Source organism: Paramormyrops kingsleyae, chromosome 8 (genome assembly GCF_048594095.1).
Source record: "Paramormyrops kingsleyae isolate MSU_618 chromosome 8, PKINGS_0.4, whole genome shotgun sequence".
Taxonomy (NCBI): Eukaryota; Metazoa; Chordata; class Actinopteri; order Osteoglossiformes; family Mormyridae; genus Paramormyrops; species Paramormyrops kingsleyae.
Genome location: NC_132804.1, coordinates 20,252,373 through 20,267,399, shown reverse-complemented (window position 1 = coordinate 20,267,399; position 15,027 = coordinate 20,252,373).

The window sequence follows — 15,027 nt, the reverse complement described above, 5'->3', positions numbered from 1 at the left end:
AAAAAATTGGAATGTTACACTTTTTTGTTTCCTTGTCAAAAAATAATCGCATAAATTATTTTGCAGATAAAAGCTAGAAATGAGCAGGTAATCGTCATTTGTTTACCTTTCACCTTAGTTTATTTGGACAAAATTGCATATCCAGGAGATTTTTTCTAAAACGATTCTCCTCTAGTATTACTTTGTGTTAGGAATACTGTGGAACATACATTAATATTTATATTTTGTCTTTTACCAAACATATCACACACATATTACTGTTCACAACCTGAGAGCCATTTTCATGCACAGTTAGATAGATTAGATAAATTCATCCACCAAGTGTTTCATGTATATGCATTCATTTTTGAGTAAAAGTATCATTAAATGACTGTAATGAAGTGTAACATGAATTTCTCCATTATATGTTTCATGTCAAATACACATCGGTATTTACATTAAACAAACAATTTAAATATGTCACACACATGTGAATATTTATATTATGTCAAGTTTCTGTGGTAACTGAAATCACTTATTCCTCTCATGACTGAATGAGGTGAACCGAAGGAGTGTGAAGTACGAGAGTGAACAATATCCATGACGCTCATTAGCAACGCTGATCTGTACGAATCAAAAACTAATATGACCACCGCAAGAAGATGTAAACAATACGAATGTGTGACAGGGGTGGAGATTTTTGGAAGTGATGTACATTTTGATAGAACTCTGTCAGGCGACATTTACCAGAAACAATGCAAATACTTGGTTAAAATGTGGAGTTAAGTTTAGTCACTCACCTATATTACCAATGAAGTCACTACTTCTAAAAAAAAAATTGGTAATACTTTATGTAGATAGGCCGCCTACAGAGGGTATACAGGGTTTTTGTAACATTTCAACAATGTATTAGTTGAGATTCAGCAATTCATATAACATTGGCTGAGTGAATAGTCAAATTGAGTTAAATTATTCTAAGATATGTAGGTATATTCATGAGTCGTTACATATGCTCTATATACTACGTATTCTGTTAAACATCTACAGACATAAACAGCTGAATATCTGAATCTCAAGTAAGTTGTTCAGATGTTACAAATGCTGTGTTAGCCCTCTGTAGGTAGACTATCCAAATAAAGTGTTACCGGAGATTTTGAAGTAATACATTTTTTTCAATTTATTTAGGGAGTTGTTTGATAAAATGAATTGCTCAGTTAAATAATGAACTGCATTTAATAAAAAATCATCTAGCTGTTTAATTTTGCAGAGGAAAAAATCTTGATCTGATAATATCTTTACAGGAAATCTGTGAGTGAAATTTAGGTCACATTCGTGAATTAGTTAGACCATTTGAATTAAATCCCTTTTTCCCCTTAACACTTAAAATGTATATTCCCAAGTCTATTAAAATTCCACCAAACAGAATAACACATGATTGGAAGAGTTTCATTGAGTAGTTTTCCTGTTGTTGAATATTACCAATGATTCCTGTGAATACGCGAAGCATGTGAAACATCTTATTCATATGTACATCCACTAAAACTACATTTTACAGAATTTAAATTCACTGTATCGACACCTATTAGCGGACTGTGCTAAAGTTGCAGGTCATCGATAGCTATGCTAATTCTCTCTTTGTCTTCTACTTTTATAACTGCAACATACGTTTAAGTACATATTTATTGCTAAGTAGCATTATTATTTAATACAATATTGACAAGTAATGATAATGGGGACATATGCATTCAGGTCATACATCTAAATATGCAGCATAATGAAATATATGTTCTAGATCATTTATTGGCTCTTTAATGATCAATGTCATTGTCTTATAGGTGATGTTGGAGTGTATTTGCACAGGACAGACCTTGCCTCTGTGGGGACACATTGTATATTGTGGGGACTCCTCAGGGATCAACAGAGCTGTACCCCAGTCTCCCACCCCCCAAGTCATCTTAACCACATCTGTAACGTTTTCAGTAATCCCTTCACGTTCTGTTTAGCAAATGTGAAATCTGCCTCTAGAGCTATTCAGTGTTTCCCAGAAACCTTTAAACTTTCATTGTTACATAAAAAAAAAAACAAGTAAAATACATAAAAATTGTCCAGAGGCCCATTTTCATCAGGCATACTCATGGAGCACTAAATATTTCCTGCCTTTTTTTTTTATTTTTTAAATCAACTCCACTGTTTGCATTGCAGTAAACTGCTGCGGCAGTGGTGTTTCTGTAATGCCTGACGATTTCTCGTCACTTGGTAGCAATGTGCAAACAGACAGTTTGTTAGACAAATCAGGCTGGCAGCCTCGCTACCTGTGCATCACGGAGAGGTGTCCTTCCTCGCCAGCATGACACTGAAATAACAAGTCTTAGAAAGGCTGGTTTTGCATGTAGACATACAGTCAGACTCTGAAACTATGTAGCATCTTCACACCTCCAGAGCCAGCAATCTGTCAATAGAAACTTTGCTTTTTTTCATTCTCACTTAGCTTTCGTTTAAGTCCTCCTTGGGGATTTGTTACTTGTTATTTGTTTGTTACTCTTAAAATCAGTAATTCCACATATGTCTTCATTTTATTGCCTTCAGTCAGTGTTAATTTTTTCCTATAAGACAATTGAAATATTAATTGTCCCTCATAAAATGTTAACAGCTACAAAAATATCTGTCCACAATTCCTGTTTCTCAATATATGGGAATAGACATGTCCGCATATTTGCCTGCTGCCTTATTCTATATTTCAGTATTTCCCAATCTGGTCCTCAGAGACCCACAGAGTTCACGTTTTTGCACTACGAAAGATGACTGACAATTTTTGCTTCAAGACTGTGTATCTGTGGTTAACCTTTGTGTTTTAAGAGTTACCGTTTTGAGCTAAGAAAGCATCTTTGGTCTTCCTGTCATTTGCCGATTTATGCTTTGATAACGGATCCTCACATTCACCCATGACTGCATGTCTATCGTTAACAGTGTCTCTTACATACTTTATCTATCCTCTTTTCTTTTTTGATTTACTTTGGCACCTGGTTGCGTATGTCCTCCCATTGGCCATATCCATCATCTTGAGCATCCTAATGCAAATATATATTTGTTAAAGTATCCTGGCCTAATTCTGGAGACGCATTACCTTCATTTCCTGATTAGCAAGTCACTTTTTTTTTGCCAATAGTGGTTAAATCGCTCCTCTTATGGTCACCCAAACGATTGCTTTTTCAACTACAAAAACCTATATGAGCATGTGGATAAGACAAACTAGCAACTGCCATATGATAAATGAAACATGCTGTGTTTTTGTGCATATTCTTATTTCATTACATGTGCAACAATGTAAAATCTATATTAATATTTGGTTACTTGAAACTGTTATCAATAATACATTATATGGTCAGTATAAGAATTAATAAAGCATTCCAGCTTCTTCTAATGATAGTCATAAGGCATTATAGTATTGTATTAAGTATTGTAATACTTAATAGCTTCCAGTGAAGCTCTCACCTATAATGCACTATAGATGTCTTCATAATGCAATACAAAGCATACTTAATTCTTATAATGACCAGTATAACGCATTATGAAGGTACCTTATGCATTATAGATGAGAGTTTCATATAGCATTCATAATGCATAGTAAACATGGCTATAATTACTTTTTTGTAAATATTCTGTAATGCTTTACATTAACTGCACCTTTATAATGCATTTATAATGCATTCATTGAACATTCAAAAGCATCATGTAAGTGTTCCTTAACATCCTAACATGCCTTAACAGCTTTAATATACATTAGTAACAATCATTATATGACAATTTCAAACTTTACAATTGTATAATCATATAATGCTTGCTATTAATGTACATTAAAGCTGCTAAGGTACGTTAAGATGTTATGGCATACATACATGCTGCTTATGAATGTTTGCATTATGAAGGTGTACTGAATGTTCTAGGAATGCATTATGAAGGTGCACTGAATGTTCTAGGAATGCATTATGAAGGTGCACTGAATGTTCTAGGAATGCATAATGGATGCATTATGAAGGTGCAGTAATGTAAAGCATTACCAGATATTTATAATCATGTTTATAATGCTTTATGAATGTGTTAATTGATTCTTATAGACATGACATTCATAGAAAGTGTTATCTAATATTTTTTTACTTATAGTTACTTAAAATTAGTGCAATAGTTTCAATCAGTTGAAAGAGGTTAGAGAAATTTGGATTTTTCCCTCTTTGATTTTCATTTATTATATTTTGTTCCACACGCATCATGCCTGTTTAATATGAATAAATTGATCAAATTAAATGGTGTCTCTGGATTGATTACTGAAATCCAAATAGAGGAAGGAAATCAAATAAAATGCTATTGTTAAAGACCTACAGTTAAAAAATCTGATGACTAACAAGTATTAAAAATATAAGTAAAATTGTGACATATTTTGTTTCTCAGGCAGGGAAGAGACTCTTTCGAAATACCAGATCGCATTAAAATATAATTACTTTGAAATTAAATGGAATCCTTCAGCCCCTGCAGTGTGAGATTATGTGCAAACAAAGGAGGCTGTTTGAAGGAGAAACAGTCTCCAGAAAAAATGGAAACGTGTTTTCTTTTTTTCCAGCCCCCCCTCCCTTTAAATGCTGTGACTGAAACTCATTTTGAACAAAAAGCCTCATAATCCAGGCCTTTTCGGAGAAGGTCCACCTGGTGCTGGCTATGGAAAGAAGGGAAATGGGGAAAATGAAAGATGCTGCACTCAAATGAGAAGAAGATGGCTCTTGAGTTTCCTGAGCCATGCTGTATTCGCAGTTCTGATGTTGCCGTGTCTCAGGTCAAATTTTGTTAATTCCACCTGAATCAGTTTTTTTCTTTTAGATGATGAGCACAAAGTATAGGAAGCATCGCAAACTATGACGTGAACGTGGTTGTCCTCTGCCAACTGTACCTCTTAAGGTTTTAAGCATCACTCAAGGATTTTACAACTATTTATATATATTTTACTGATATTAACAATTTAAAATGTACCTGTAACGTGGCACATAGTTTCATTGTAATACTCACTCTTGAAAATGTTAACAAAACCGTTTTTTATTTCATATTTTAACTTCTTCCATCAACATAAATGAAAATAGTTACAGTGTGGAACAGCTAATTTTCATTTATTGTTTGTGTTTATTCAAGTCTTTGTCCTTGCATGTGTTTTAATACTTGAAAAATGCCTTCACTGCTGGATTTTAAAAGAATGAAAATAAACATAACGAAACAAACTGTGTTTTGATAAAATGAATTAATAAAACACTTTTTCAATGTATTGAAATCTGCCTGTACTGTATGTGTACCAGTCTGTCACCATTGAACTTTCATTTCCTTGGACATGCACTGAAACAGATTACACAGAAAATAATAATTGTCATTATCTAAATTCTTTTGTATTCACATAGATTAAGACTTAACATTTATGCTGTCATGTGTTTACTGATTAATTAATGCTTATGCTTTGCCAAGAGTAATTTTCTTCCAATGCTAATTCTGCATGGGACAATTAATCATACTAAAAGTAATCAGCATAGTCAGAGAAAACATAAAGTAATGCCCCCCCCCCCCCCCCCCAAGCCTACTGGGTCTGTTTCCAAATGCGAATAAGTATCAGTGAAGGTTGGTGGTCAATTAATGTAGCAAAATATTGCATGTATGGCTAATGATTCTGCTCATTCACTACAATTGGATTGCGTGGGGTCACATTTGGCTGCACTCGCAAAAAGCAACATGCACCATGTGTCCAGAGATGTTGACACAAGAGCTGTTAAGACGGTACGTATGTGAGGTGAAGCTCCTGAAGCATGATTACATTGACCTTGCACACAAAAACGGGAAATCTTTACCACTATGCTAAGAAAAAAAATAAGCTGTCAAATGTGCAATAATGTCAAAGATTCAACACTTGTCTTTTTTGGTAACTGAGCAGATAAGCTGTACACTGCAGAATTGGGCCATTTCCTGTTGCAGGTTCTTCTGCTCTTTTCATTGTGGCGAGTGAACAGTAAATATCAGTGATGTAAGAGGATGTTATTTGTAAGGTGTTTTTCAGATCCAGACCAGTATTATTCTCACCTCTTCTGGCGGTGGGGGCCTGATACAGTCACGGGGCCAGGTAGAAGCGCTACGCACGAAGTCAGAGGAAGTTCTGGAAAGCAATATACTAAAAAAAAATAAAGACTTTGATGCTATTTTTGTCACAAGTGGGTGTCAGACGATAAATGTCAGGGCATTTAGAATTCGGCATTGAGAAAAATGGCTATTCTCTGTTACATGTAAACGTTTGCTGGCAGTTGATACTAATTTCTTTGAAGAATGTGCATCAAAATTACACATCTACATTAATGTATGTGTATGTTTGTCTGATCATTTTTCTTTTTACTTTTTAATTATGTAATATATTCTGCAGCAGCCGTATACTAAAATATCAGTAAAATGTATGAGATAAATGATTAAGATTAAAGCCATCTTTTACATCACTTTTGTGCAAAAACCAGACAATCTTACATTTATTTTAAAGTAAATATTATCAGAAAGTTATTAGGAAAAATGGGTAAGAACAATCTGTTCCACCAAAAACACCTCTGCCAACTGCCTTTAATTATCATGTATAATAAATTATATACATAATTTCTCAAAACTACTTGTCCAGTTCCTGTTCACAATATGGTGGAATGAGATGGCCTTCAAAGACTATGATGTGAATCATCCATCCATTCATTGATTTTCCAACTGCTTATACTGCAGGGGGCAGCACAGAGCACAAGACAGGGGCACATCCTCAATGGGATGGCAGTTATAACATGTCATAAAAAGACATGTTATAAAGTTCAGTACAGTGACATCCATTTTTATTCATATGCACGAAAAGGTCAACAAAATACAGTAAAATGTAATGACCCAATAATGGACACAACAGGGATAAAGCATTTTGTCAGTATTTTTTTGTTATACAAACAATGTTTTACTGTAAGTGCATTTTCCATGAGTATCTGGGTCACAGTAACTCACCTATGCTATATTGTGGAGCTTAAAGAGAATAGTTTACTTTCCAGTAGGTCATACACATTCAAAACCTGTTGTCAGCTGTTAGCATGGTGATCCTTGAACACAGCAGACAAAAAGCCATTGACCTCTACAGATAAGTAGAGGAATATAAAGAAAATGAGATTTAAAAAAGTAAATGTGTCTTTTTCAACTCTTGAGTAACTCTTGAGTTAATATTAAGGCTGTTGTGGATTTGGCAGGCGCTACCAGGTAGAGGATACAAGTTGCTGTTCTTAACATGTGACAGATGGCTTGAGAAGCTAATGGAAATCCAAAATACTGAGGCAACAACCAGAGAATATCCAAAACAATCTGGTATCTGGGGTTTCCAAAGCCAATACGAAGCATCGACTCCATGACAGGAGACATGAATTCACTAAATTACATCATTAAAATAATAATGAAAATACTAATAATGATTATAACTGTTTGTTACAGCTTGATGAAGCGTATTTGAGCTCTTTGTACATGCATTCTAACATTTTGTTTGGCATTGAAAGGATAAAGCATATGTTGACGAAAACCCCATACCTCCTGTGGAATATGGTCATGTTTCCTTGTGTTTTGGGTTGTTATTCAAGGGTCCTGGGTCCCCGTGGTAATAGAGATGGAATAAAACATTGCATGAAGTACCTGGGTATTTTGGCCAAACGTCTGACCACTCTGCCTGCCAAAAGGATGGCGCTTTCCTGCACAGTGACCTTCTAGTAACATACTGATCCCAAGCCGGTAAGGAAGAGATGATCCCCTACATCAACACTCTGAATGTGTCCTCCTGATTGTAGGACCTTTAGTCAATTTGATATTTATATTTGAATAGAAAATAATATAGTCTAAACTGAAAGAACTGAATCGAGAAAAATGTTTTATGAATACTGTAAAATAATGGAAAATGTGAGTTAGGGTTAGTACTGAAAAATACAAGATATTGATGACAGGAGTGTGAACAGTTTTTCTGCTGTTACAGACAAGAATGTGTATATACTGTAAGTGGAACTGTAGAAAAATTCATGATGAAATAGTGTACTGTACCACACATAAAAAACTCATGCAGCATCATTCCAGATAAACAGATCAATTCTGAATATGCAATTAGTACACTGGTCAACTAGTCGAAACGTCTTATAAGAAAAAAAACAATTTATTTACCACATCTTTTAATTTTAAATTATAGGTGTAAAACACACTGTTTGTTCTGTGCTGCTTGGACACCAGTTCCCCAGGATCCTAGGCTGAGTGAGAGGTTAGAAGAAGGATGGATTGATTTTGACAACAAGCATGTTTAGAGCATGTTTATAAAAAGAGGGGTAGTGAGTTGGTCACAGTGAAACGTAATACAAGCAACCATCTGGTGCAGCCAATAGTATAGAAGAAGACAGCGAATAGCAAAAGGTCTGTAACTGAGCCAGGAGGAAAAGAATGATCTGGTGTGGAGGCTCAGTGAGCAGCCCTGTGGCTCCATGCCTCTAGCCAGGGGTCTGATTCCCTTTCCTGGTTCTGCATGTGTTTGCATGCTCTCCCCACCATGGACAGTTCTGCATATCTCGGGTCCTGTGAGGCAATGACCTGAGGCAGCTGTGACTTGGGTACTGTGCTTTGGGCACAAGAGAGTTTTATGGTATGCAAAGCTGACCCTAAAGAAGTATGCTGAATGTGCAGTTCGGCTTTCACACAACCCATCCGAATGCATTTTTGGCTTTTACAAATCAGTGGATTTTTCATTAAAGTGCACCTTCATTTGTATGTTATGGCTAATAGTCTGTGCAGAATACTTTATAAAGAAATCTGACTGGAAAATGATACAGCTACATAATGGGGAAGAAAAAAAATCTGTCCAAACTTTATATTTCTTCACTTGCATTCTGTAACCTACAGACTACCAAGGGAGTTTTTTTTTAGGGGGGGGGGGTTGGTTGGCCAAAGTAATATTGATTTTTCATGCTGTTAGCTCACATAATAGAACATTTCCTCAAAGGACAATTGCAGGGATGAAGGCACACAGCAATTGATTTTGCCGCTAAACAGCCTGAGAGATTTTTTATTTCTTTTTGGAAAACATTTTACAATATATTATCTATGTCTGGGAAAGCAGAGACTATCAGAAAATATCACGTTCTGACATTTGCATTTTAGATTGAGGAGAAGGTGATAAAAGCAGAAGCTAAGCTTCAGTTATTTCACAGAAAGCCATCGCAGAGGCAACATTCATAATTTCCAGTTTCCTCTCACCGTGCAAAACCTTGTGGCTATATGAAGTGGTGACCATTTTATGTGACTATATGTGACAGCATTCCTTGTGATGGACTGGAATCCTATCCAGGATGTACCCCAGCCTTGTGCCCAGTGCTTTCTGGGGTATGCAACCAGCCTCACCTCAACAATATATTTTATAAATGAGTCATTTCAGTACGCATGAATTATAATTAATATCATGCCAATGTTAAGTTTATAACAAGGATGTTGCTCCTCAATATATAGATTCTCTACCTAAATTTTATGTATTTTGGTAAAATCAAAAGAAATTACCCATAATGCACTTAAACACATGTAGAGGGCATGTACATGTGACTTGTGGACCACTTCACTGTCTGGCTGATGTTTTCATTTTAGGGCTTTTCACCATCTCAGTAGCTTCTCCAATCTCCCTGACTTCACCCACAAAAATGTGTACATTTTTTTTGTAATGAACACCGAGGTACCTGTTACGTGCAATGAAAATAAAGGCATTCTATTCTATTATGGTCTATTGAAAATGCTAAAACCTTTCTCAGTATAACCTAAATTTTATATATTTCTCATTATTAGTTGTTTAAAATTATACAGTTATACAATTCATATACAATTCATAAACATACCCTCTGATCCTTATAAGTACTTATAACTATCACTGTAATAGTAGAAATACTGATATTTCAGATATTACATCAGTAGCTAAATACATATTAATGGTGCTGTGTGTAAGTCGGTGCCATTAACAGTCAGAGCTGGGATGGCCTCTGGGCTTGGGATCCATTCTAGTCACGCAGAACTAAACATTTCTGACGTTGTGAATGTGGTCGTCTCTTCATGTCACGCACACACCAGGTCTTCAGAAACACCATTTGTTGTGTATTACAGAAGTGTAACAGATAGAAATGTAATTTATTCTAACAGAAACAAGGAAATGTGGAACAACTAATTTTTATGTTTAAAAAGCTAAATTTAAAACATTTTGCGGAATTCCCATGAACTCTCACTGACAACAGTTCTTTACAAACATGCCTAAAAACTAAAACAATATGAAAGCAATGTTAAACAATGGTAAAACCAGGGTTGGTGTCATGGGGGAATTTGTGGGCCAAAACCCCATAAATGAGTTAATGCCCCCCCCCCCCCCCCAAAAAAAAAAATCCCCCACGCCCCCCCCCCCCACCACCACCCCACATCTTGGTCCCACCAAGATTCCGATTTGTTCTGGCACTTACTCTGAGTAGAACCAAGTCCAGTCTTAATTTTGCAGACGTTTGTAAACCACTAATTTATAAACCACATGTATTATAGATATAGTCACAAAATATTTTCACTAAATAAAAATGATTTTAAATTCTTACTTTAAAATTATGCTTCAGTCATTTAAGTCTTAAAATGACTCTTCCCTAGTATAGTGCCATGGTGAACCTATCCCTGGAAACACAGCACTGGGGACCCCTTAGAAGTGATGTCAGTCAATCACCAGGCACACACCCCCATCACGCCCCCAACCCAGGAGCTGTGAGGTACTGACTGTGGTGCCACCCCATCAAGCAACCATTCTACAAAAAACTGCATGAATAAACTGGATGCATAACAAATCCCTAGGCAATGACAACTCTTAGGAATTGTTTATTCACATCAATGTAGAGGAGTTACAGAAATGAACGTCTTTAAAGATAGGTGCATTTACAACTACACTGCAAGAGTAGGAGCGCTACAGACATTAAGCACAATGCTTGATGGATTAAGTTGTGGCATAAATTAAATGAAATAGTTAGCATGCCGGCAAAGAGACATGCTTCCTGTAACTGGATATACAAGAACATGAAGTGTTTGACTCTATAATTAGTGCTCATCGCCGTAAAAAGAATTACAGAACATAAAATAATGATTTGTTTTCTCCCCGAGCATATATATGGGAAAGTGTAACATTATTATTTCGGCTGTTGTCTGTCTTTCACATTCTGCCACCAGTTTTTTAAAAAGACAAACTGTAATTGTGCTGTAATTGTCCACATATACCAGTTTTCAACACTTATGGCAGTTACTAATGGTATATGTGTTTTGCGTTAATGATAACAGGATTAAAAACAGTAATGTTAGCTTAGAGAAGCATTAACTGGTAACCCTTTTAACTGTACTGTGTTGCCTCTTTCAGTGACAACTGAGCACAGAAACATGCCGCACTCAGGCGTTTAAATGCAATGGGTCAACTAACCTTTGTTTAATAAAATTTTAAACCGTCGACAGCCTCACCCAGGCTCCTGACTGTATTAACGTGCCTCTGGCTGCACTATTGCTCATTAGATATTACAATTTGCCTAGCTAAGGCATGGTGACAAGGGGCTCACTGGATGCTACCGTGGCTTCACACTTCCGGGGTTTGTAGCTTGTTGCCCACTCCATTCCCACCAGAAATGGGTAATTCAGGTCCAGACCAAGATTTTGTTTCAGTATAAAGAGTCAAAGTCACAGAATTCTCAACTGGCTGGTTGAAACAAGATTTTGGTTTGAACTTCTACTCTCTAAACCTGAACTACCCACCTCTGATTCCCACCCCTGCCTCTTGTGTGTGGATTTTGCATGCTCTGCACCCCTTGACCTGGGTGTCCTCCAAGTGCTCCACTTTTCTCCCACCATCCAAAAACATGCAGTTGAGTGAATGGGTGTCCCTAAATTGCCCATATTACTAGAGGAACTAACATCTTGTTCAGGACTTCCCCTGCCCTGTGCCGCATGGGATCCTGTCACGCTCACCCTGACCCCATCCTAAGTGCTTTTAGAAGACAGATGGATACTTAAGTCCATGGGTGCAGGAGCTACAGATTGTTTGAACCTCCACTCCTACCTAATTAAATCAGTTCTGCAACCATCATCTGTATGAAATAATGCCTACACAATGACCAGATAAGTGCATGTGTATTGTTCAGTACATATTTAGCAGGTAAACAAATTTCATTTAATCACTTAATCCCTCTTTAAACTAGATTATATCCACTCACCACATACGTCTAAAACAGTGAAGCTGCAATAAGAACATGTCCAGAACTAAGGGCTTTAAATGCCTAATGTCATATGCCTGCTTTTAATGGTCCTAATCTAGAATTAGAATCAATGTCTCCTTTATCTGTAAGGCAGATGGGGGTGACATCAAAACATGACTCTAAGGCAGCCATAATGCTGCTTATTTAGATAACTAAATACAGTTATCTAAATAAACATGCAATCGCTGCGTTATGTAAACCCATAAGTGAACTTGAAATGACCATATGCTCAGTGTGCTCCTTGTAGGTTGATATTTGTAAACAAAGCTTCCCTTTACTGTGTTCATAAATGGATTCAGATTTGAGTTATTTATTTTGGTTACGCTAACCCTACAATAATCGCAGCTCTGTGAATTCTCTGGTAATTGAAGCACAATGGATATTATTGCAATATGCTTTGCTTTAAATAAATCTATTGTAACATTTTAGAGTAACTGGATAACTGACATTATATATAGGACAGTAGATTTATGTTGGAATTGTTTTGATTTCCTTTCCCTAAGTGCATAGTGCAATAATTCAGTTTAGAACATCCATCCATCTTAAAAGCTCCTATCGTAGTCTGGGTCATGAGGGGGCCTGCAGTGTATCCCAAGAAGCAAAGGGCACGAAGCATAGAATCACTGAGAAAGGGCAGCCAGTTTGCCTGCATTTTCAAATAGCAGCAATCCAGAGACTCAGTTCATAGATTATCAGTGCTGAGTTTCAGTCCACCATAGTCGAGTCCAAGTCAAGACCGTATTTTTAATAAATCAAGTCCAAGTCAAGACTGAGTCCAACAGGGGACAAGTCAGTCCATTACCAGAGCTGGGTAGCCGAGTCCAAGTCTGAGTCCAGAAAAACACAAGTTCTTATTCTAGACAATCAATCTGAATTCACAAATCATAAATTGAAGACAACAGAAACACCTCAAATATTCAAATTTGTTTGTAAACTGTTTATAAATATATATATAACAAAAATAGAAATTATTATTTTCAATTAAGAAATAAATTATTTGTCAAGCATAAAAGTAACAGAAACGCACCTTGACTGCATCCCGTAGTACTTATTAAATTCAATGTAACATGACAATATCCTAACGAACACATTTCAAATTGGTTCTGGCAGCAAAGAATGTGTATAAAGCAATACAAAGTTCCAGTAAAGGCTTTGTAATTTAACAAACGTTTTATTAAACATACACACAATTTAGCTAAAGATAAAGTGCACACACAACTATATAACACTAAATATGGTATCTATTATGACTGGGACTCTCCACACTACAACAAAAGAGTGATCATTTTATGTCTTAAACATGCACAATGGGGTCTCATGATGACAGGGTCACATCATTTTTACAACTACCATCAGCAATTGGTGAACATGGACAGTTGTCGAACAGACTTTTAACTTGAAAAAAAACACATATCAAAAGACGTAGTATTTTAGGTATATAAATTTTGGGGAATTTATCAGCAAAATTTATTGTAGGGGATCTACTACATATTATCACTAAGATTTCAAAATACTGCAATAGTGTTGCTTTTGAAAGTACCATAAAAATATAATATACTGAGGTATAATGTATGGACAGTATAACGGTATGAAGAATTAGATACCACCCACAAGTCTAAACTGAACCTGTGCATGAATTGTCACTAGTCTCCTCTAAAACCTTTAAACATAACTACTCCAGTGGTACAGAACACACACTGACATGGTCTGAATTTTGGACATGGGGATTAATAAAACACTGCACTAATTATTTTTCTAACACATTGGCTAGCTACCTGGATAACTATCATTAGATTACTATGTAAAGCAAATTTTGGCTGGTCAAATAGCTAACCATTAGCCCTCGACAAACTGAGAGAACTAGCATTAGCCTACATGCTATATTTATGTTTCCTTTCCAAATGTTGATTGAAATTGAAAGACCTGCCAACCACCTCAATTATCAATGCAGTATTTGCATTTCACATTGTACTTCTTTTTCCCTGATGTCTTGCACACAACCTTCTTATGGTTAATGTACACAGAGTGAATAATTGCTGACTTGGCAGACATGATGAGGGGCATGAGTGGGCGTGTGTATCTTCAGAAAAGATGGGGGAGAGGAGGTGGTAAATCTGCATACAGGCTACAGACAAACACTACGGACTCAGGAAGATTTCTCGAATCAAAAGTGTTTGAGTCTGAGTCAAGACCAAGTGAAAATCCACCTGACTGTGTGACATGACTGAGTTGAGCACCACAACTCATCGTGAAATCATCAACAAAATGATCTACAGGGGTTGATCACTGCTAATGGCGGAGATCTGAATGATATTTCTTTCACTTAAGCATGTAGCAACATCCAAAGAGTGTCACACTTAAGTGTTATGGGTGACGTTTTGCTGTGTGAATTGAGAGCAGGGAGGCCTTGACAAAGTCGCTGTGAATAAGGCAGCCTCAAGATGCCATTTGAGCAACAGACATGAGAAAGCAAATCAATAATGGATACACAGAGCCACAAAAGGGAGCTAGCTGAACATTTGTATTATTAGAAGGCAGTACAGCATACAGCTCTGTGTAGTATTATCTTAATCAGAAATAACAGTACAACAGACCACTTAAAATGTACTTACCTTCAAGGAAATATGTATAAAATTATACATAAGTAAATTTTATTACTAAAACATTTCTGCACCTCTTTCAATACAACTATAAG